Source organism: Engystomops pustulosus, unplaced genomic scaffold (genome assembly GCF_040894005.1).
Source record: "Engystomops pustulosus unplaced genomic scaffold, aEngPut4.maternal MAT_SCAFFOLD_121, whole genome shotgun sequence".
Taxonomy (NCBI): domain Eukaryota; kingdom Metazoa; phylum Chordata; class Amphibia; order Anura; family Leptodactylidae; genus Engystomops; species Engystomops pustulosus.
The window spans coordinates 1-14,897 of NW_027285002.1; the positions used below are offsets into that span (position 1 = coordinate 1).

Here is a 14,897-nt window from a genome sequence, read left to right on the forward strand (position 1 = left end):
ATGCTGGTACTTGCCAACTTAAGCTGCATTGCTGCAGCGATCTGACGAGAGCAGCACATTCAGCTTAGAATGGCCGTGACACAGCGTTCAATTTGAAACTTCTTTTACTATCTCTAGAGAAACTAACACAATTTTCAGGTTCAAAAAGGTCAACGGAACTTGGGATTCCCAGCCGTCTCCCATGCTGGTACTTGCCAAGCCTTAAGCGCATTGCTGCGATCTGACGAGAGCAGGCACATTCAGCTTAGAATGGCCGTTGACAGCAGCTGTTCAATTTGAACCTTCTTTTACTATCTCATAGAGAAACTAACACAATTTTCAGGTTCAAAAAGGTCAACGGAACTTGGATTCCCAGCCAGTCTCCCATGCTGGTACTTGCCAAGCCTTAAGCTGCATTGCTGCTGCATCTGACGAGAGCAGGCACATTCAGCTTAGAATGGCCGTTGACAGCAGCTGTTCAATTTGAACCTTCTTTTACTATCTCTGTAGAGAAACTAACACAATTTTCAGGTTCAAAAAGGTCAACGGAACTTGGGATTCCCAGCCAGTCTCCCATGCTGGTACTTGCCAAGCCTTAAGCTGCATTGCTGCTGCGATCTGACGAGAGCAGGCACATTCAGCTTAGAATGGCCGTTGACAGCAGCTGTTCAATTTGAACCTTCTTTTACTATCTCATAGAGAAACTAACACAATTTTCAGGTTCAAAAAGGTCAACGGAACTTGGGATTCCCAGCCAGTCTCCCATGCTGGTACTTGCCAAGCCTTAAGCTGCATTGCTGCTGCGATCTGACGAGAGCAGGCACATTCAGCTTAGAATGGCCGTTGACAGCAGCTGTTCAATTTGAACCTTCTTTTACCATCTTGACAGAGAAACTAATCACAATTTTCAGGTTCAAAAAGGTCAACGGAACTTGGGATTCCCAGCCAGTCTCCCATGCTGGTACTTGCCAAGCCTTAAGCTGCATTGCTGCTGCGATCTGACGAGAGCAGGCACATTCAGCTTAGAATGGCCGTTGACAGCAGCTGTTCAATTTGAACCTTCTTTTACTATCTCATAGAGAAACTAACACAATTTTCAGGTTCAAAAAGGTCAACGGGAACTTGGGATTCCCAGCCAGTCTCCCATGCTGGTACTTGCCAAGCCTTAAGCTGCATTGCTGCTGCGATCTGACGAGAGCAGGCACATTCAGCTTAGAATGGCCGTTGACAGCAGCTGTTCAATTTGAACCTTCTTTTACTATCTGATAGAGAAACTAACACAATTTTCAGGTTCAAAAAGGTCAACGGAACTTGGGATTCCCAGCCAGTCTCCCATGCTGGTACTTGCCAAGCCTTAAGCTGCATTGCTGCTGCGATCTGACGAGAGCAGGCACATTCAGCTTAGAATGGCCGTTGACAGCAGCTGTTCAATTTGAACCTTCTTTTACCTAGTCTTGAGAGAAACTAACACAATTTTCAGGTTCAAAAAGGTCAACGGAACTTGGGATTCCCAGCCAGTCTCCCATGCTGGTACTTGCCAAGCCTTAAGCTGCATTGCTGCTGCGATCTGACGAGAGCAGGCACATTCAGCTTAGAATGGCCGTTGACAGCAGCTGTTCAATTTGAACCTTCTTTTACTATCTCATAGAGAAACTAACACAATTTTCAGGTTCAAAAAGGTCAACGGAACTTGGGATTCCCAGCCAGTCTCCCATGCTGGTACTTGCCAAGCCTTAAGCTGCATTGCTGCTGCGATCTGACGAGAGCAGGCACATTCAGCTTAGAATGGCCGTTGACAGCAGCTGTTCAATTTGAACCTTCTTTTACCATCTTTGACAGAGAAACTAACACAATTTTCAGGTTCAAAAAGGTCAACGGAACTTGGGATTCCCAGCCAGTCTCCCATGCTGGTACTTGCCAAGCCTTAAGCTGCATTGCTGCTGCGATCTGACGAGAGCAGGCACATTCAGCTTAGAATGGCCGTTGACAGCAGCTGTTCAATTTGAACCTTCTTTTACTATCTCATAGAGAAACTAACACAATTTTCAGGTTCAAAAAGGTCAACGGAACTTGGGATTCCCAGCCAGTCTCCCATGCTGGTACTTGCCAAGCCTTAAGCTGCATTGCTGCTGCGATCTGACGAGAGCAGGCACATTCAGCTTAGAATGGCCGTTGACAGCAGCTGTTCAATTTGAACCTTCTTTTACTATCTATACAGAGAAACTAACACAATTTTCAGGTTCAAAAAGGTCAACGGAACTTGGGATTCCCAGCCAGTCTCCCATGCTGGTACTTGCCAAGCCTTAAGCTGCATTGCTGCTGCGATCTGACGAGAGCAGGCACATTCAGCTTAGAATGGCCGTTGACAGCAGCTGTTCAATTTGAACCTTCTTTTACTATCTCATAGAGAAACTAACACAATTTTCAGGTTCAAAAAGGTCAACGGAACTTGGGATTCCCAGCCAGTCTCCCATGCTGGTACTTGCCAAGCCTTAAGCTGCATTGCTGCTGCGATCTGACGAGAGCAGGCACATTCAGCTTAGAATGGCCGTTGACAGCAGCTGTTCAATTTGAACCTTCTTTTACTATCTTTGACAGAGAAACTAACACAATTTTCAGGTTCAAAAAGGTCAACGGAACTTGGGATTCCCAGCCAGTCTCCCATGCTGGTACTTGCCAAGCCTTAAGCTGCATTGCTGCTGCGATCTGACGAGAGCAGGCACATTCAGCTTAGAATGGCCGTTGACAGCAGCTGTTCAATTTGAACCTTCTTTTACTATCTCATAGAGAAACTAACACAATTTTCAGGTTCAAAAAGGTCAACGGAACTTGGGATTCCCAGCCAGGTCTCCCATGCTGGTACTTGCCAAGCCTTAAGCTGCATTGCTGCTGCGATCTGACGAGAGCAGGCACATTCAGCTTAGAATGGCCGTTGACAGCAGCTGTTCAATTTGAACCTTCTTTTACTATCTCATAGAGAAACTAACACAATTTTTCAGGTTCAAAAAGGTCAACGGAACTTGGGATTCCCAGCCAGTCTCCCATGCTGGTACTTGCCAAGCCTTAAGCTGCATTGCTGCTGCGATCTGACGAGAGCAGGCACATTCAGCTTAGAATGGCCGTTGACAGCAGCTGTTCAATTGAACCTTCTTTTACTATCTCATGAGAGAAACTAACACAATTTTCAGGTTCAAAAAAGGTCAACGGAACTTGGGATTCCCAGCCAGTCTCCCATGCTGGTACTTGCCAAGCCTTAAGCTGCATTGCTGCTGCGATCTGACGAGAGCAGGCACATTCAGCTTAGAATGGCCGTTGACCGCAGCTGTTCAATTTGAACCTTCTTTTACTATCTCATAGAGAAACTAACACAATTTTCAGGTTCAAAAAGGTCAACGGAACTTGGGATTCCCAGCCAGTCTCCCATGCTGGTACTTGCCAAGCCTTAAGCTGCATTGCTGCTGCGATCTGACGAGAGCAGGCACATTCAGCTTAGAATGGCCGTTGACAGCAGCTGTTCAATTTGAACCTTCTTTTACCTATCTTTGACAGAGAAACTAACACAATTTTCAGGTTCAAAAAGGTCAACGGAACTTGGGATTCCCAGCCAGTCTCCCATGCTGGTACTTGCCAAGCCTTAAGCTGCATTGCTGCTGCGATCTGACGAGAGCAGGCACATTCAGCTTAGAATGGCCGTTGACAGCAGCTGTTCAATTTGAACTTCTTTTACCATCTATAGAGAACTAACACATTTTCAGGTTCAAAAAGGTCAACGGAACTTGGGATTCCCAGCCAGTCTCCATGCTGGTACTTGCCAAGCCTTAAGCTGCATTGCTGCTGCGATCTGACGAGAGCAGGCACATTCAGCTTAGAAATGGCCGTTGACAGCAGCTGTTCAATTTGAACCTTCTTTTACTATCTCATAGAGAAACCTAACACAATTTTCAGGTTCAAAAAGGTCAACGGAACTTGGGATTCCCAGCCAGTCTCCCATGCTGGTACTTGCCAAGCCTTAAGCTGCATTGCTGCTGCGATCTGACGAGAGCAGGCACATTCAGCTTAGAATGGCCGTTGACAGCAGCTGTTCAATTTGAACCTTCTTTTACTATCTTCTAGAGAAACTAACACAATTTTCAGGTTCAAAAAGGTCACGGAACTTGGGATTCCCAGCCAGTCTCCCATGCTGGTACTTGCCAAGCCTTAAGCTGCATTGATGCTGCGATCTGACGAGAGCAGGCACATTCAGCTTAGAATGGCCGTTGACAGCAGCTGTTCAATTTGAACCTTCTTTTACCATCTTTTACAGAGAAACTAACACAATTTTCAGGTTCAAAAAGGTCAACGGAACTTGGGATTCCCAGCCAGTCTCCCATGCTGGTACTTGCCAAGCCTTAAGCTGCATTGCTGCTGCGATCTGACGAGAGCAGGCACATTCAGCTTAGAATGGCCGTTGACAGCAGCTGTTTCAATTTGAACCTTCTTTTACCATCTTTGACAGAGAAACTAACACAATTTTCAGGTTCAAAAAGGTCAACGGAACTTGGGATTCCCAGCCAGTCTCCCATGCTGGTACTTGCCAAGCCTTAAGCTGCATTGCTGCTGCGATCTGACGAGAGCAGGCACATTCAGCTTAGAATGGCCGTTGACAGCAGCTGTTCAATTTGAACCTTCTTTTACTATCTCATAAGAAACTAACACAATTTTCAGGTTCAAAAAGGTCAACGGAACTTGGGATTCCCAGCCAGTCTCCCATGCTGGTACTTGCCAAGCCTTAAGCTGCATTGCTGCTGCGATCTGACGAGAGCAGGCACATTCAGCTTAGAATGGCCGTTGACCGCAGCTGTTCAATTTGAACCTTCTTTTACTATCTCATAGAGAAACTAACACAATTTTCAGGTTCAAAAAGGTCAACGGAACTTGGGATTCCCAGCCAGTCTCCCATGCTGGTACTTGCCAAGCCTTAAGCTGCATTGCTGCTGCGATCTGACGAGAGCAGGCACATTCAGCTTAGAATGGCCGTTGACAGCAGCTGTTCAATTTGAACCTTCTTTTACTATCTCTGAAGAGAAACTAACACAATTTTCAGGTTCAAAAAGGTCAACGGAACTTGGGATTCCCAGCCAGTCTCCCATGCTGGTACTTGCCAAGCCTTAAGCTGCATTGCTGCTGCGATCTGACGAGAGCAGGCACATTCAGCTTAGAATGGCCGTTGACAGCAGCTGTTCAATTTGAACCTTCTTTTACTATCTCATAGAGAAACTAACACAATTTTCAGGTTCAAAAAGGTCAACGGAACTTGGGATTCCCAGCCAGTCTCCCATGCTGGTACTTGCCAAGCCTTAAGCTGCATTGCTGCTGCGATCTGACGAGAGCAGGCACATTCAGCTTAGAATGGCCGTTGACCGCAGCTGTTCAATTTGAACCTTCTTTTACTATCTCATAGAGAAACTAACACAATTTCAGGTTCAAAAAGGTCAACGGAACTTGGGATTCCCAGCCAGTCTCCCATGCTGGTACTTGCCAAGCCTTAAGCTGCATTGCTGCTGCGATCTGACGAGAGCAGGCACATTCAGCTTAGAATGGCCGTTGACAGCAGCTGTTCAATTTGAACCTTCTTTTACCATCTCTTATAGAGAAACTAACACAATTTTCAGGTTCAAAAAGGTCAACGGAACTTGGGATTCCCAGCCAGTCTCCCATGCTGGTACTTGCCAAGCCTTAAGCTGCATTGCTGCTGCGATCTGACGAGAGCAGGCACATTCAGCTTAGAATGGCCGTTGACAGCAGCTGTTCAATTTGAACCTTCTTTTACTATCTCATAGAGAAACTAACACAATTTTCAGGTTCAAAAAGGTCAACGGAACTTGGGATTCCCAGCCAGTCTCCCATGCTGGTACTTGCCAAGCCTTAAGCTGCATTGCTGCTGCGATCTGACGAGAGCAGGCACATTCAGCTTAGAATGGCCGTTGACCGCAGCTGTTCAATTTGAACCTTCTTTTACTATGTCATAGAGAAACTAACACAATTTTCAGGTTCAAAAATGGTCAACGGAACTTGGGATTCCCAGCCAGTCTCCCATGCTGGTACTTGCCAAGCCTTAAGCTGCATTGCTGCTGCGATCTGACGAGAGCAGGCACATTCAGCTTAGAATGGCCGTTGACAGCAGCTGTTCAATTTGAACCTTCTTTTACTATCTCATAGAGAAACTAACACAATTTTCAGGTTCAAAAAGGTCAACGGAACTTGGGATTCCCAGCCAGTCTCCCTTGCTGGTACTTGCCAAGCCTTAAGCTGCATTGCTGCTGCGATCTGACGAGAGCAGGCACATTCAGCTTAGAATGGCCGTTGACAGCAGCTGTTCAATTTGAACCTTCTTTTACCATCTTTGACAGAGAAACTAATACAATTTTCAGGTTCAAAAAGGTCAACGGAACTTGGGATTCCCAGCCAGTCTCCCATGCTGGTACTTGCCAAGCCTTAAGCTGCATTGCTGCTGCGATCTGACGAGAGCAGGCACATTCAGCTTAGAATGGCCGTTGACAGCAGCTGTTCAATTTGAACCTTCTTTTACTATCTCATAGAGAAACTAACACAATTTTCAGGTTCAAAAAGGTCAACGGAACTTGGGATTCCCAGCCAGTCTCCCATGCTGGTACTTGCCAAGCCTTAAGCTGCATTGCTGCTGCGATCTGACGAGAGCAGGCACATTCAGCTTAGAATGGCCGTTGACCGCAGCTGTTCAATTTGAACCTTCTTTTACTATCTCATAGAGAAACTAACACAATTTTCAGGTTCAAAAAGGTCAACGGAACTTGGGATTCCCAGCCAGTCTCCCATGCTGGTACTTGCCAAGCCTTAAGCTGCATTGCTGCTGCGATCTGACGAGAGCAGGCACATTCAGCTTAGAATGGCCGTTGACCGCAGCTGTTCAATTTGAACCTTCTTTTACTATCTCATAGAGAAACTAACACAATTTTCAGGTTCAAAAAAGGTCAACGGAACTTGGGATTCCCAGCCAGTCTCCCCATGCTGGTACTTGCCAAGCCTTAAGCTGCATTGCTGCTGCGATCTGACGAGAGCAGGCACATTCAGCTTAGAATGGCCGTTGACAGCAGCTGTTCAATTTGAACCTTCTTTTACTATCTCATAGAGAAACTAACACAATTTTCAGGTTCAAAAAGGTCAACGGAACTTGGGATTCCCAGCCAGTCTCCCATGCTTGTACTTGCCAAGCCTTAAGCTGCATTGCTGCTGCGATCTGACGAGAGCAGGCACATTCAGCTTAGAATGGCCGTTGACAGCAGCTGTTCAATTTGAACCTTCTTTTACTATCTCATAGAGAAACTAACACAATTTTCAGGTTCAAAAAGGTCAACGGAACTTGGGATTCCCAGCCAGTCTCCCATGCTGGTACTTGCCAAGCCTTAAGCTGCATTGCTGCTGCGATCTGACGAGAGCAGGCACATTCAGCTTAGAATGGCCGTTGACAGCAGCTGTTCAATTTGAACCTTCTTTTACTATCTCATAGAGAAACTAACACAATTTTCAGGTTCAAAAAGGTCAACGGAACTTGGGATTCCCAGCCAGTCTCCCATGCTGGTACTTGCCAAGCCTTAAGCTGCATTGCTGCTGCGATCTGACGAGAGCAGGCACATTCAGCTTAGAATGGCCGTTGACAGCAGCTGTTCAATTTGAACCTTCTTTTACTATCTCATAGAGAAACTAACACAATTTTCAGGTTCAAAAAGGTCAACGGAACTTGGGATTCCCAGCCAGTCTCCCATGCTGGTACTTGCCAAGCCTTAAGCTGCATTGCTGCTGCGATCTGACGAGAGCAGGCACATTCAGCTTAGAATGGCCGTTGACAGCAGCTGTTCAATTTGAACCTTCTTTTACCATCTTTGACAGAGAAACTAATACAATTTTCAGGTTCAAAAAGGTCAACGGAACTTGGGATTCCCAGCCAGTCTCCCATGCTGGTACTTGCCAAGCCTTAAGCTGCATTGCTGCTGCGATCTGACGAGAGCAGGCACATTCAGCTTAGAATGGCCGTTGACAGCAGCTGTTCAATTTGAACCTTCTTTTACTATCTCATAGAGAAACTAACACAATTTTCAGGTTCAAAAAGGTCAACGGAACTTGGGATTCCCAGCCAGTCTCCCATGCTGGTACTTGCCAAGCCTTAAGCTGCATTGCTGCTGCGATCTGACGAGAGCAGGCACATTCAGCTTAGAATGGCCGTTGACAGCAGCTGTTCAATTTGAACCTTCTTTTACTATCTCATAGAGAAACTAACACAATTTTCAGGTTCAAAAAGGTCAACGGAACTTGGGATTCCCAGCCAGTCTCCCATGCTGGTACTTGCCAAGCCTTAAGCTGCATTGCTGCTGCGATCTGACGAGAGCAGGCACATTCAGCTTAGAATGGCCGTTGACAGCAGCTGTTCAATTTGAACCTTCTTTTACTATCTCATAGAGAAACTAACACAATTTTCAGGTTCAAAAAGGTCAACGGAACTTGGGATTCCCAGCCAGTCTCCCATGCTTGTACTTGCCAAGCCTTAAGCTGCATTGCTGCTGCGATCTGACGAGAGCAGGCACATTCAGCTTAGAATGGCCGTTGACAGCAGATGTTCAATTTGAACCTTCTTTTACCATCTTTGATAGAGAAACTAACACAATTTTCAGGTTCAAAAAGGTCAACTGGAACTTGGGATTCCCAGCCAGTCTCCCATGCTGGTACTTGCCAAGCCTTAAGCTGCATTGCTGCTGCGATCTGACGAGAGCAGGCACATTCAGCTTAGAATGGCCGTTGACAGCAGCTGTTCAATTTGAACCTTCTTTTACTATCTCATAGAGAAACTAACACAATTTTCAGGTTCAAAAAGGTCAACGGAACTTGGGATTCCCAACCAGTCTCCCATGCTGGTACTTGCCAAGCCTTAAGCTGCATTGCTGCTGCGATCTGACGAGAGCAGGCACATTCAGCTTAGAATGGCCGTTGACAGCAGCTGTTCAATTTGAACCTTCTTTTACCATCTTTGACAGAGAAACTAACACAATTTTCAGGTTCAAAAAGGTCAACGGAACTTGGGATTCCCAGCCAGTCTCCCATGCTGGTACTTGCCAAGCCTTAAGCTGCATTGATGCTGTGATTTGACGAGAGCAGGCACATTCAGCTTAGAATGGCCGTTGACAGCAGCTGTTCAATTTGAACCTTCTTTTACCATCTTTGACAGAGAAACTAACACAATTTTCAGGTTCAAAAAGGTCAACGGAACTTGGGATTCCCAGCCAGTCTCCCATGCTGGTACTTGCCAAGCCTTAAGCTGCATTGCTGCTGCGATCTGACGAGAGCAGGCACATTCAGCTTAGAATGGCCGTTGACAGCAGCTGTTCAATTTGAACCTTCTTTTACCATCTTTACAGAGAAACTAACACAATTTTCAGGTTCAAAAAGGTCAACGGAACTTGGGATTCCCAGCCAGTCTCCCATGCTGGTACTTGCCAAGCCTTAAGCTGCATTGCTGCTGCGATCTGACGAGAGCAGGCACATTCAGCTTAGAATGGCCGTTGACAGCAGCTGTTCAATTTGAACCTTCTTTTACTATCTCATAGAGAAACTAACACAATTTTCAGGTTCAAAAGGTCAACGGAACTTGGGATTCCCAGCCAGTCTCCCATGCTGGTACTTGCCAAGCCTTAAGCTGCATTGCTGCTGCGATCTGACGAGAGCAGGCACATTCAGCTTAGAATGGCCGTTGACAGCAGCTGTTCATTTGAACCTTCTTTTACCATCTTTGACAGGGAAACTAACACAATTTTCAGGTTCAAAAAGGTCAACGGAACTTGGGATTCCCAGCCAGTCTCCCATGCTGGTACTTGCCAAGCCTTAAGCTGCATTGCTGCTGCGATCTGACGAGAGCAGGCACATTCAGCTTAGAATGGCCGTTGACAGCAGCTGTTCAATTTGAACCTTCTTTTACTATCTCATAGAGAAACTAACACAATTTTCAGGTTCAAAAAGGTCAACGGAACTTGGGATTCCCAGCCAGTCTCCCATGCTGGTACTTGCCAAGCCTTAAGCTGCATTGCTGCTGCGATCTGACGAGAGCAGGCACATTCAGCTTAGAATGGCCGTTGACAGCAGCTGTTCAATTTGAACCTTCTTTTACTATCTCATAGAGAAACTAACACAATTTTCAGGTTCAAAAAGGTCAACGGAACTTGGGATTCCCAGCCAGTCTCCATGCTGGTACTTGCCAAGCCTTAAGCTGCATTGCTGCTGCGATCTGACGAGAGCAGGCACATTCAGCTTAGAATGGCCGTTGACAGCAGCTGTTCAATTTGAACCTTCTTTTACCATCTTTGACAGAGAAACTAACACAATTTTCAGGTTCAAAAAGGTCAACGGAACTTGGGATTCCCAGCCAGTCTCCCATGCTGGTACTTGCCAAGCCTTAAGCTGCATTGCTGCTGCGATCTGACGAGAGCAGGCACATTCAGCTTAGAATGGCCGTTGACAGCAGCTGTTCAATTTGAACCTTCTTTTACTATCTCATAGAGAAACTAACACAATTTTCAGGTTCAAAAAGGTCAACGGAACTTGGGATTCCCAGCCAGTCTCCCATGCTGGTACTTGCCAAGCCTTAAGCTGCATTGCTGCTGCGATCTGACGAGAGCAGGCACATTCAGCTTAGAATGGCCGTTGACAGCAGCTGTTCAATTTGAACCTTCTTTTACTATCTCATAGAGAAACTAACACAATTTTCAGGTTCAAAAAGGTCAACGGAACTTGGGATTCCCAGCCAGTCTCCCATGCTGGTACTTGCCAAGCCTTAAGCTGCATTGCTGCTGCGATCTGACGAGAGCAGGCACATTCAGCTTAGAATGGCCGTTGACAGCAGCTGTTCAATTTGAACCTTCTTTTACTATCTCATAGAGAAACTAACACAATTTTCAGGTTCAAAAAGGTCAACGGAACTTGGGATTCCCAGCCAGTCTCCCATGCTGGTACTTGCCAAGCCTTAAGCTGCATTGCTGCTGCGATCTGACGAGAGCAGGCACATTCAGCTTAGAATGGCCGTTGACAGCAGCTGTTCAATTTGAACCTTCTTTTACTATCTCATAGAGAAACTAACACAATTTTCAGGTTCAAAAAGGTCAACGGAACTTGGGATTCCCAGCCAGTCTCCCATGCTGGTACTTGCCAAGCCTTAAGCTGCATTGCTGCTGCGATCTGACGAGAGCAGGCACATTCAGCTTAGAATGGCCGTTGACAGCAGCTGTTCAATTTGAACCTTCTTTTACTATCTCATAGAGAAACTAACACAATTTTCAGGTTCAAAAAGGTCAACGGAACTTGGGATTCCCAGCCAGTCTCCCATGCTGGTACTTGCCAAGCCTTAAGCTGCATTGCTGCTGCGATCTGACGAGAGCAGGCACATTCAGCTTAGAATGGCCGTTGACAGCAGCTGTTCAATTTGAACCTTCTTTTACTATCTCATAGAGAAACTAACACAATTTTCAGGTTCAAAAAGGTCAACGGAACTTGGGATTCCCAGCCAGTCTCCCATGCTGGTACTTGCCAAGCCTTAAGCTGCATTGCTGCTGCGATCTGACGAGAGCAGGCACATTCAGCTTAGAATGGCCGTTGACAGCAGCTGTTCAATTTGAACCTTCTTTTACTATCTCATAGAGAAACTAACACAATTTTCAGGTTCAAAAAGGTCAACGGAACTTGGGATTCCCAGCCAGTCTCCCATGCTGGTACTTGCCAAGCCTTAAGCTGCATTGCTGCTGCGATCTGACGAGAGCAGGCACATTCAGCTTAGAATGGCCGTTGACAGCAGCTGTTCAATTTGAACCTTCTTTTACCATCTTTGACAGAGAAACTAACACAATTTTCAGGTTCAAAAAGGTCAACGGAACTTGGGATTCCCAGCCAGTCTCCCATGCTGGTACTTGCCAAGCCTTAAGCTGCATTGCTGCTGCGATCTGACGAGAGCAGGCACATTCAGCTTAGAATGGCCGTTGACAGCAGCTGTTCAATTTGAACCTTCTTTTACTATCTCATAGAGAAACTAACACAATTTTCAGGTTCAAAAAGGTCAACAGAACTTGGGATTCCCAGCCAGTCTCCCATGCTGGTACTTGCCAAGCCTTAAGCTGCATTGCTGCTGCGATCTGACGAGAGCAGGCACATTCAGCTTAGAATGGCCGTTGACAGCAGCTGTTCAATTTGAACCTTCTTTTACTATCTCATAGAGAAACTAACACAATTTTCAGGTTCAAAAAGGTCAACGGAACTTGGGATTCCCAGCCAGTCTCCCATGCTGGTACTTGCCAAGCCTTAAGCTGCATTGCTGCTGCGATCTGACGAGAGCAGGCACATTCAGCTTAGAATGGCCGTTGACAGCAGCTGTCCAATTTGAACCTTCTTTTACCATCTTTGACAGGGAAACTAACACAATTTTCAGGTTCAAAAAGGTCAACGGAACTTGGGATTCCCAGCCAGTCTCCCCATGCTGGTACTTGCCAAGCCTTAAGCTGCATTGCTGCTGCGATCTGACGAGAGCAGGCACATTCAGCTTAGAATGGCCGTTGACAGCAGCTGTTCAATTTGAACCTTCTTTTACTATCTCATAGAGAAACTAACACAATTTTCAGGTTCAAAAAGGTCAACGGAACTTGGGATTCCCAGCCAGTCTCCCATGCTGGTACTTGCCAAGCCTTAAGCTGCATTGCTGCTGCGATCTGACGAGAGCAGGCACATTCAGCTTAGAATGGCCGTTGACCGCAGCTGTTCAATTTGAACCTTCTTTTACTATCTCATAGAGAAACTAACACAATTTTCAGGTTCAAAAAGGTCAACGGAACTTGGGATTCCCAGCCAGTCTCCCATGCTGGTACTTGCCAAGCCTTAAGCTGCATTGCTGCTGCGATCTGACGAGAGCAGGCACATTCAGCTTAGAATGGCCGTTGACCGCAGCTGTTCAATTTGAACCTTCTTTTACTATCTCATAGAGAAACTAACACAATTTTCAGGTTCAAAAAGGTCAACGGAACTTGGGATTCCCAGCCAGTCTCCCATGCTTGTACTTGCCAAGCCTTAAGCTGCATTGATGCTGCGATCTGACGAGAGCAGGCACATTCAGCTTAGAATGGCCGTTGACAGCAGATGTTCAATTTGAACCTTCTTTTACCATCTTTGACAGAGAAACTAACACAATTTTCAGGTTCAAAAAGGTCAATGGAACTTGGGATTCCCAGCCAGTCTCCCATGCTGGTACTTGCCAAGCCTTAAGCTGCATTGCTGCTGCGATCTGACGAGAGCAGGCACATTCAGCTTAGAATGGCCGTTGACAGCAGCTGTTCAATTTGAACCTTCTTTTACTATCTCATAGAGAAACTAACACAATTTTCAGGTTCAAAAAGGTCAATGGAACTTGGGATTCCCAGCCAGTCTCCCATGCTGGTACTTGCCAAGCCTTAAGCTGCATTGCTGCTGCGATCTGACGAGAGCAGGCACATTCAGCTTAGAATGGCCGTTGACAGCAGCTGTTCAATTTGAACCTTCTTTTACCATCTTTGACAGAGAAACTAACACAATTTTCAGGTTCAAAAAGGTCAACGGAACTTGGGATTCCCAGCCAGTCTCCCATGCTGGTACTTGCCAAGCCTTAAGCTGCATTGATGCTGTGATTTGACGAGAGCAGGCACATTCAGCTTAGAATGGCCGTTGACAGCAGCTGTTCAATTTGAACCTTCTTTTACCATCTTTGACAGAGAAACTAACACAATTTTCAGGTTCAAAAAGGTCAACAGAACTTGGGATTCCCAGCCAGTCTCCCATGCTGGTACTTGCCAAGCCTTAAGCTGCATTGCTGCTGCGATCTGACGAGAGCAGGCACATTCAGCTTAGAATGGCCGTTGACAGCAGCTGTTCAATTTGAACCTTCTTTTACTATCTCATAGAGAAACTAACACAATTTTCAGGTTCAAAAAGGTCAATGGAACTTGGGATTCCCAGCCAGTCTCCCATGCTGGTACTTGCCAAGCCTTAAGCTGCATTGCTGCTGCGATCTGACGAGAGCAGGCACATTCAGCTTAGAATGGCCGTTGACAGCAGCTGTTCAATTTGAACCTTCTTTTACTATCTCATAGAGAAACTAACACAATTTTCAGGTTCAAAAAGGTCAACGGAACTTGGGATTCCCAGCCAGTCTCCCATGCTGGTACTTGCCAAGCCTTAAGCTGCATTGCTGCTGCGATCTGACGAGAGCAGGCACATTCAGCTTAGAATGGCCGTTGACCGCAGCTGTTCAATTTGAACCTTCTTTTACTATCTCATAGAGAAACTAACACAATTTTCAGGTTCAAAAAGGTCAACGGAACTTGGGATTCCCAGCCAGTCTCCCATGCTGGTACTTGCCAAGCCTTAAGCTGCATTGCTGCTGCGATCTGACGAGAGCAGGCACATTCAGCTTAGAACGGCCGTTGACAGCAGCTGTTCAATTTGAACCTTCTTTTACTATCTCATAGAGAAACTAACACAATTTTCAGGTTCAAAAAGGTCAACGGAACTTGGGATTCCCAGCCAGTCTCCCATGCTGGTACTTGCCAAGCCTTAAGCTGCATTGCTGCTGCAATCTGACGAGAGCAGGCACATTCAGCTTAGAACGGCCGTTGACAGCAGCTGTTCAATTTGAACCTTCTTTTACCATCTTTGACAGAGAAACTAACACAATTTTCAGGTTCAAAAAGGTGAACGGAACTTGGGATTCCCAGCCAGTCTCCCATGCTGGTACTTGCCAAGCCTTAAGCTGCATTGCTGCTGCGATCTGACGAGAGCAGGCACATTCAGCTTAGAATGGCCGTTGACAGCAGCTGTTCAATTTGAACCTTCTTTTACTATCTCAT

At 46.1% G+C, this 14,897-nt stretch overlaps 72 pseudogenes; all 72 read right to left on the reverse strand.

The window, feature by feature from the left end:
• Positions 1-331: 331 nt before the first annotated feature.
• On the reverse strand, positions 332-448 carry LOC140107885 (5S ribosomal RNA; annotated as a pseudogene).
• Positions 449-519: 71 nt separating this feature from the next.
• Positions 520-638, reverse strand: LOC140107214 (5S ribosomal RNA; annotated as a pseudogene).
• Positions 639-708: 70 nt separating this feature from the next.
• On the reverse strand, positions 709-827 carry LOC140107226 (5S ribosomal RNA; annotated as a pseudogene).
• Positions 828-899: 72 nt separating this feature from the next.
• LOC140107239 (5S ribosomal RNA) lies at positions 900-1,018 on the reverse strand (annotated as a pseudogene).
• A 70-nt stretch (positions 1,019-1,088) lies between these two features.
• Positions 1,089-1,208, reverse strand: LOC140107365 (5S ribosomal RNA; annotated as a pseudogene).
• A 70-nt stretch (positions 1,209-1,278) lies between these two features.
• On the reverse strand, positions 1,279-1,397 carry LOC140107251 (5S ribosomal RNA; annotated as a pseudogene).
• Positions 1,398-1,468: 71 nt separating this feature from the next.
• Positions 1,469-1,587, reverse strand: LOC140107263 (5S ribosomal RNA; annotated as a pseudogene).
• A 70-nt stretch (positions 1,588-1,657) lies between these two features.
• LOC140107276 (5S ribosomal RNA) lies at positions 1,658-1,776 on the reverse strand (annotated as a pseudogene).
• Positions 1,777-1,848: 72 nt separating this feature from the next.
• LOC140107288 (5S ribosomal RNA) lies at positions 1,849-1,967 on the reverse strand (annotated as a pseudogene).
• Positions 1,968-2,037: 70 nt separating this feature from the next.
• On the reverse strand, positions 2,038-2,156 carry LOC140107300 (5S ribosomal RNA; annotated as a pseudogene).
• A 71-nt stretch (positions 2,157-2,227) lies between these two features.
• LOC140107312 (5S ribosomal RNA) lies at positions 2,228-2,346 on the reverse strand (annotated as a pseudogene).
• A 70-nt stretch (positions 2,347-2,416) lies between these two features.
• LOC140107324 (5S ribosomal RNA) lies at positions 2,417-2,535 on the reverse strand (annotated as a pseudogene).
• A 72-nt stretch (positions 2,536-2,607) lies between these two features.
• LOC140107336 (5S ribosomal RNA) lies at positions 2,608-2,726 on the reverse strand (annotated as a pseudogene).
• Positions 2,727-2,796: 70 nt separating this feature from the next.
• Positions 2,797-2,916, reverse strand: LOC140107543 (5S ribosomal RNA; annotated as a pseudogene).
• A 71-nt stretch (positions 2,917-2,987) lies between these two features.
• LOC140107348 (5S ribosomal RNA) lies at positions 2,988-3,106 on the reverse strand (annotated as a pseudogene).
• Positions 3,107-3,177: 71 nt separating this feature from the next.
• LOC140107361 (5S ribosomal RNA) lies at positions 3,178-3,296 on the reverse strand (annotated as a pseudogene).
• Positions 3,297-3,366: 70 nt separating this feature from the next.
• On the reverse strand, positions 3,367-3,485 carry LOC140107374 (5S ribosomal RNA; annotated as a pseudogene).
• Positions 3,486-3,558: 73 nt separating this feature from the next.
• LOC140107387 (5S ribosomal RNA) lies at positions 3,559-3,677 on the reverse strand (annotated as a pseudogene).
• Positions 3,678-3,933: 256 nt separating this feature from the next.
• Positions 3,934-4,052, reverse strand: LOC140107399 (5S ribosomal RNA; annotated as a pseudogene).
• A 260-nt stretch (positions 4,053-4,312) lies between these two features.
• LOC140107411 (5S ribosomal RNA) lies at positions 4,313-4,431 on the reverse strand (annotated as a pseudogene).
• Positions 4,432-4,504: 73 nt separating this feature from the next.
• On the reverse strand, positions 4,505-4,623 carry LOC140107424 (5S ribosomal RNA; annotated as a pseudogene).
• A 69-nt stretch (positions 4,624-4,692) lies between these two features.
• LOC140107436 (5S ribosomal RNA) lies at positions 4,693-4,811 on the reverse strand (annotated as a pseudogene).
• Positions 4,812-4,881: 70 nt separating this feature from the next.
• Positions 4,882-5,000, reverse strand: LOC140107448 (5S ribosomal RNA; annotated as a pseudogene).
• Positions 5,001-5,071: 71 nt separating this feature from the next.
• Positions 5,072-5,190, reverse strand: LOC140107460 (5S ribosomal RNA; annotated as a pseudogene).
• Positions 5,191-5,260: 70 nt separating this feature from the next.
• Positions 5,261-5,379, reverse strand: LOC140107472 (5S ribosomal RNA; annotated as a pseudogene).
• A 69-nt stretch (positions 5,380-5,448) lies between these two features.
• Positions 5,449-5,567, reverse strand: LOC140107485 (5S ribosomal RNA; annotated as a pseudogene).
• A 72-nt stretch (positions 5,568-5,639) lies between these two features.
• On the reverse strand, positions 5,640-5,758 carry LOC140107498 (5S ribosomal RNA; annotated as a pseudogene).
• A 70-nt stretch (positions 5,759-5,828) lies between these two features.
• Positions 5,829-5,947, reverse strand: LOC140107510 (5S ribosomal RNA; annotated as a pseudogene).
• A 71-nt stretch (positions 5,948-6,018) lies between these two features.
• LOC140107522 (5S ribosomal RNA) lies at positions 6,019-6,137 on the reverse strand (annotated as a pseudogene).
• A 70-nt stretch (positions 6,138-6,207) lies between these two features.
• On the reverse strand, positions 6,208-6,326 carry LOC140107574 (5S ribosomal RNA; annotated as a pseudogene).
• A 72-nt stretch (positions 6,327-6,398) lies between these two features.
• LOC140107535 (5S ribosomal RNA) lies at positions 6,399-6,517 on the reverse strand (annotated as a pseudogene).
• A 70-nt stretch (positions 6,518-6,587) lies between these two features.
• LOC140107547 (5S ribosomal RNA) lies at positions 6,588-6,706 on the reverse strand (annotated as a pseudogene).
• A 70-nt stretch (positions 6,707-6,776) lies between these two features.
• LOC140107559 (5S ribosomal RNA) lies at positions 6,777-6,895 on the reverse strand (annotated as a pseudogene).
• A 71-nt stretch (positions 6,896-6,966) lies between these two features.
• On the reverse strand, positions 6,967-7,086 carry LOC140107844 (5S ribosomal RNA; annotated as a pseudogene).
• Positions 7,087-7,156: 70 nt separating this feature from the next.
• LOC140107610 (5S ribosomal RNA) lies at positions 7,157-7,275 on the reverse strand (annotated as a pseudogene).
• Positions 7,276-7,345: 70 nt separating this feature from the next.
• Positions 7,346-7,464, reverse strand: LOC140107571 (5S ribosomal RNA; annotated as a pseudogene).
• Positions 7,465-7,534: 70 nt separating this feature from the next.
• Positions 7,535-7,653, reverse strand: LOC140107583 (5S ribosomal RNA; annotated as a pseudogene).
• A 70-nt stretch (positions 7,654-7,723) lies between these two features.
• Positions 7,724-7,842, reverse strand: LOC140107595 (5S ribosomal RNA; annotated as a pseudogene).
• Positions 7,843-7,914: 72 nt separating this feature from the next.
• Positions 7,915-8,033, reverse strand: LOC140107609 (5S ribosomal RNA; annotated as a pseudogene).
• A 70-nt stretch (positions 8,034-8,103) lies between these two features.
• On the reverse strand, positions 8,104-8,222 carry LOC140107621 (5S ribosomal RNA; annotated as a pseudogene).
• A 70-nt stretch (positions 8,223-8,292) lies between these two features.
• Positions 8,293-8,411, reverse strand: LOC140107633 (5S ribosomal RNA; annotated as a pseudogene).
• A 70-nt stretch (positions 8,412-8,481) lies between these two features.
• Positions 8,482-8,600, reverse strand: LOC140107611 (5S ribosomal RNA; annotated as a pseudogene).
• A 262-nt stretch (positions 8,601-8,862) lies between these two features.
• On the reverse strand, positions 8,863-8,981 carry LOC140107354 (5S ribosomal RNA; annotated as a pseudogene).
• Positions 8,982-9,244: 263 nt separating this feature from the next.
• On the reverse strand, positions 9,245-9,363 carry LOC140107645 (5S ribosomal RNA; annotated as a pseudogene).
• Positions 9,364-9,434: 71 nt separating this feature from the next.
• Positions 9,435-9,553, reverse strand: LOC140107657 (5S ribosomal RNA; annotated as a pseudogene).
• A 69-nt stretch (positions 9,554-9,622) lies between these two features.
• Positions 9,623-9,741, reverse strand: LOC140107669 (5S ribosomal RNA; annotated as a pseudogene).
• Positions 9,742-9,812: 71 nt separating this feature from the next.
• LOC140107681 (5S ribosomal RNA) lies at positions 9,813-9,931 on the reverse strand (annotated as a pseudogene).
• Positions 9,932-10,001: 70 nt separating this feature from the next.
• Positions 10,002-10,120, reverse strand: LOC140107693 (5S ribosomal RNA; annotated as a pseudogene).
• Positions 10,121-10,190: 70 nt separating this feature from the next.
• On the reverse strand, positions 10,191-10,308 carry LOC140107801 (5S ribosomal RNA; annotated as a pseudogene).
• Positions 10,309-10,380: 72 nt separating this feature from the next.
• LOC140107706 (5S ribosomal RNA) lies at positions 10,381-10,499 on the reverse strand (annotated as a pseudogene).
• A 70-nt stretch (positions 10,500-10,569) lies between these two features.
• LOC140107718 (5S ribosomal RNA) lies at positions 10,570-10,688 on the reverse strand (annotated as a pseudogene).
• A 70-nt stretch (positions 10,689-10,758) lies between these two features.
• Positions 10,759-10,877, reverse strand: LOC140107732 (5S ribosomal RNA; annotated as a pseudogene).
• Positions 10,878-10,947: 70 nt separating this feature from the next.
• Positions 10,948-11,066, reverse strand: LOC140107744 (5S ribosomal RNA; annotated as a pseudogene).
• A 70-nt stretch (positions 11,067-11,136) lies between these two features.
• Positions 11,137-11,255, reverse strand: LOC140107756 (5S ribosomal RNA; annotated as a pseudogene).
• A 70-nt stretch (positions 11,256-11,325) lies between these two features.
• LOC140107768 (5S ribosomal RNA) lies at positions 11,326-11,444 on the reverse strand (annotated as a pseudogene).
• A 70-nt stretch (positions 11,445-11,514) lies between these two features.
• On the reverse strand, positions 11,515-11,633 carry LOC140107780 (5S ribosomal RNA; annotated as a pseudogene).
• A 70-nt stretch (positions 11,634-11,703) lies between these two features.
• LOC140107792 (5S ribosomal RNA) lies at positions 11,704-11,822 on the reverse strand (annotated as a pseudogene).
• A 72-nt stretch (positions 11,823-11,894) lies between these two features.
• LOC140107804 (5S ribosomal RNA) lies at positions 11,895-12,013 on the reverse strand (annotated as a pseudogene).
• Positions 12,014-12,083: 70 nt separating this feature from the next.
• On the reverse strand, positions 12,084-12,202 carry LOC140107305 (5S ribosomal RNA; annotated as a pseudogene).
• Positions 12,203-12,272: 70 nt separating this feature from the next.
• Positions 12,273-12,391, reverse strand: LOC140107816 (5S ribosomal RNA; annotated as a pseudogene).
• A 72-nt stretch (positions 12,392-12,463) lies between these two features.
• On the reverse strand, positions 12,464-12,583 carry LOC140107845 (5S ribosomal RNA; annotated as a pseudogene).
• Positions 12,584-12,653: 70 nt separating this feature from the next.
• LOC140107828 (5S ribosomal RNA) lies at positions 12,654-12,772 on the reverse strand (annotated as a pseudogene).
• Positions 12,773-12,842: 70 nt separating this feature from the next.
• LOC140107841 (5S ribosomal RNA) lies at positions 12,843-12,961 on the reverse strand (annotated as a pseudogene).
• Positions 12,962-13,031: 70 nt separating this feature from the next.
• On the reverse strand, positions 13,032-13,150 carry LOC140107766 (5S ribosomal RNA; annotated as a pseudogene).
• A 72-nt stretch (positions 13,151-13,222) lies between these two features.
• On the reverse strand, positions 13,223-13,341 carry LOC140107646 (5S ribosomal RNA; annotated as a pseudogene).
• Positions 13,342-13,411: 70 nt separating this feature from the next.
• On the reverse strand, positions 13,412-13,530 carry LOC140107647 (5S ribosomal RNA; annotated as a pseudogene).
• A 263-nt stretch (positions 13,531-13,793) lies between these two features.
• On the reverse strand, positions 13,794-13,912 carry LOC140107306 (5S ribosomal RNA; annotated as a pseudogene).
• Positions 13,913-13,982: 70 nt separating this feature from the next.
• LOC140107648 (5S ribosomal RNA) lies at positions 13,983-14,101 on the reverse strand (annotated as a pseudogene).
• Positions 14,102-14,171: 70 nt separating this feature from the next.
• LOC140107854 (5S ribosomal RNA) lies at positions 14,172-14,290 on the reverse strand (annotated as a pseudogene).
• A 70-nt stretch (positions 14,291-14,360) lies between these two features.
• On the reverse strand, positions 14,361-14,479 carry LOC140107558 (5S ribosomal RNA; annotated as a pseudogene).
• Positions 14,480-14,549: 70 nt separating this feature from the next.
• On the reverse strand, positions 14,550-14,668 carry LOC140107831 (5S ribosomal RNA; annotated as a pseudogene).
• Positions 14,669-14,740: 72 nt separating this feature from the next.
• LOC140107713 (5S ribosomal RNA) lies at positions 14,741-14,859 on the reverse strand (annotated as a pseudogene).
• Positions 14,860-14,897: the final 38 nt, after the last annotated feature.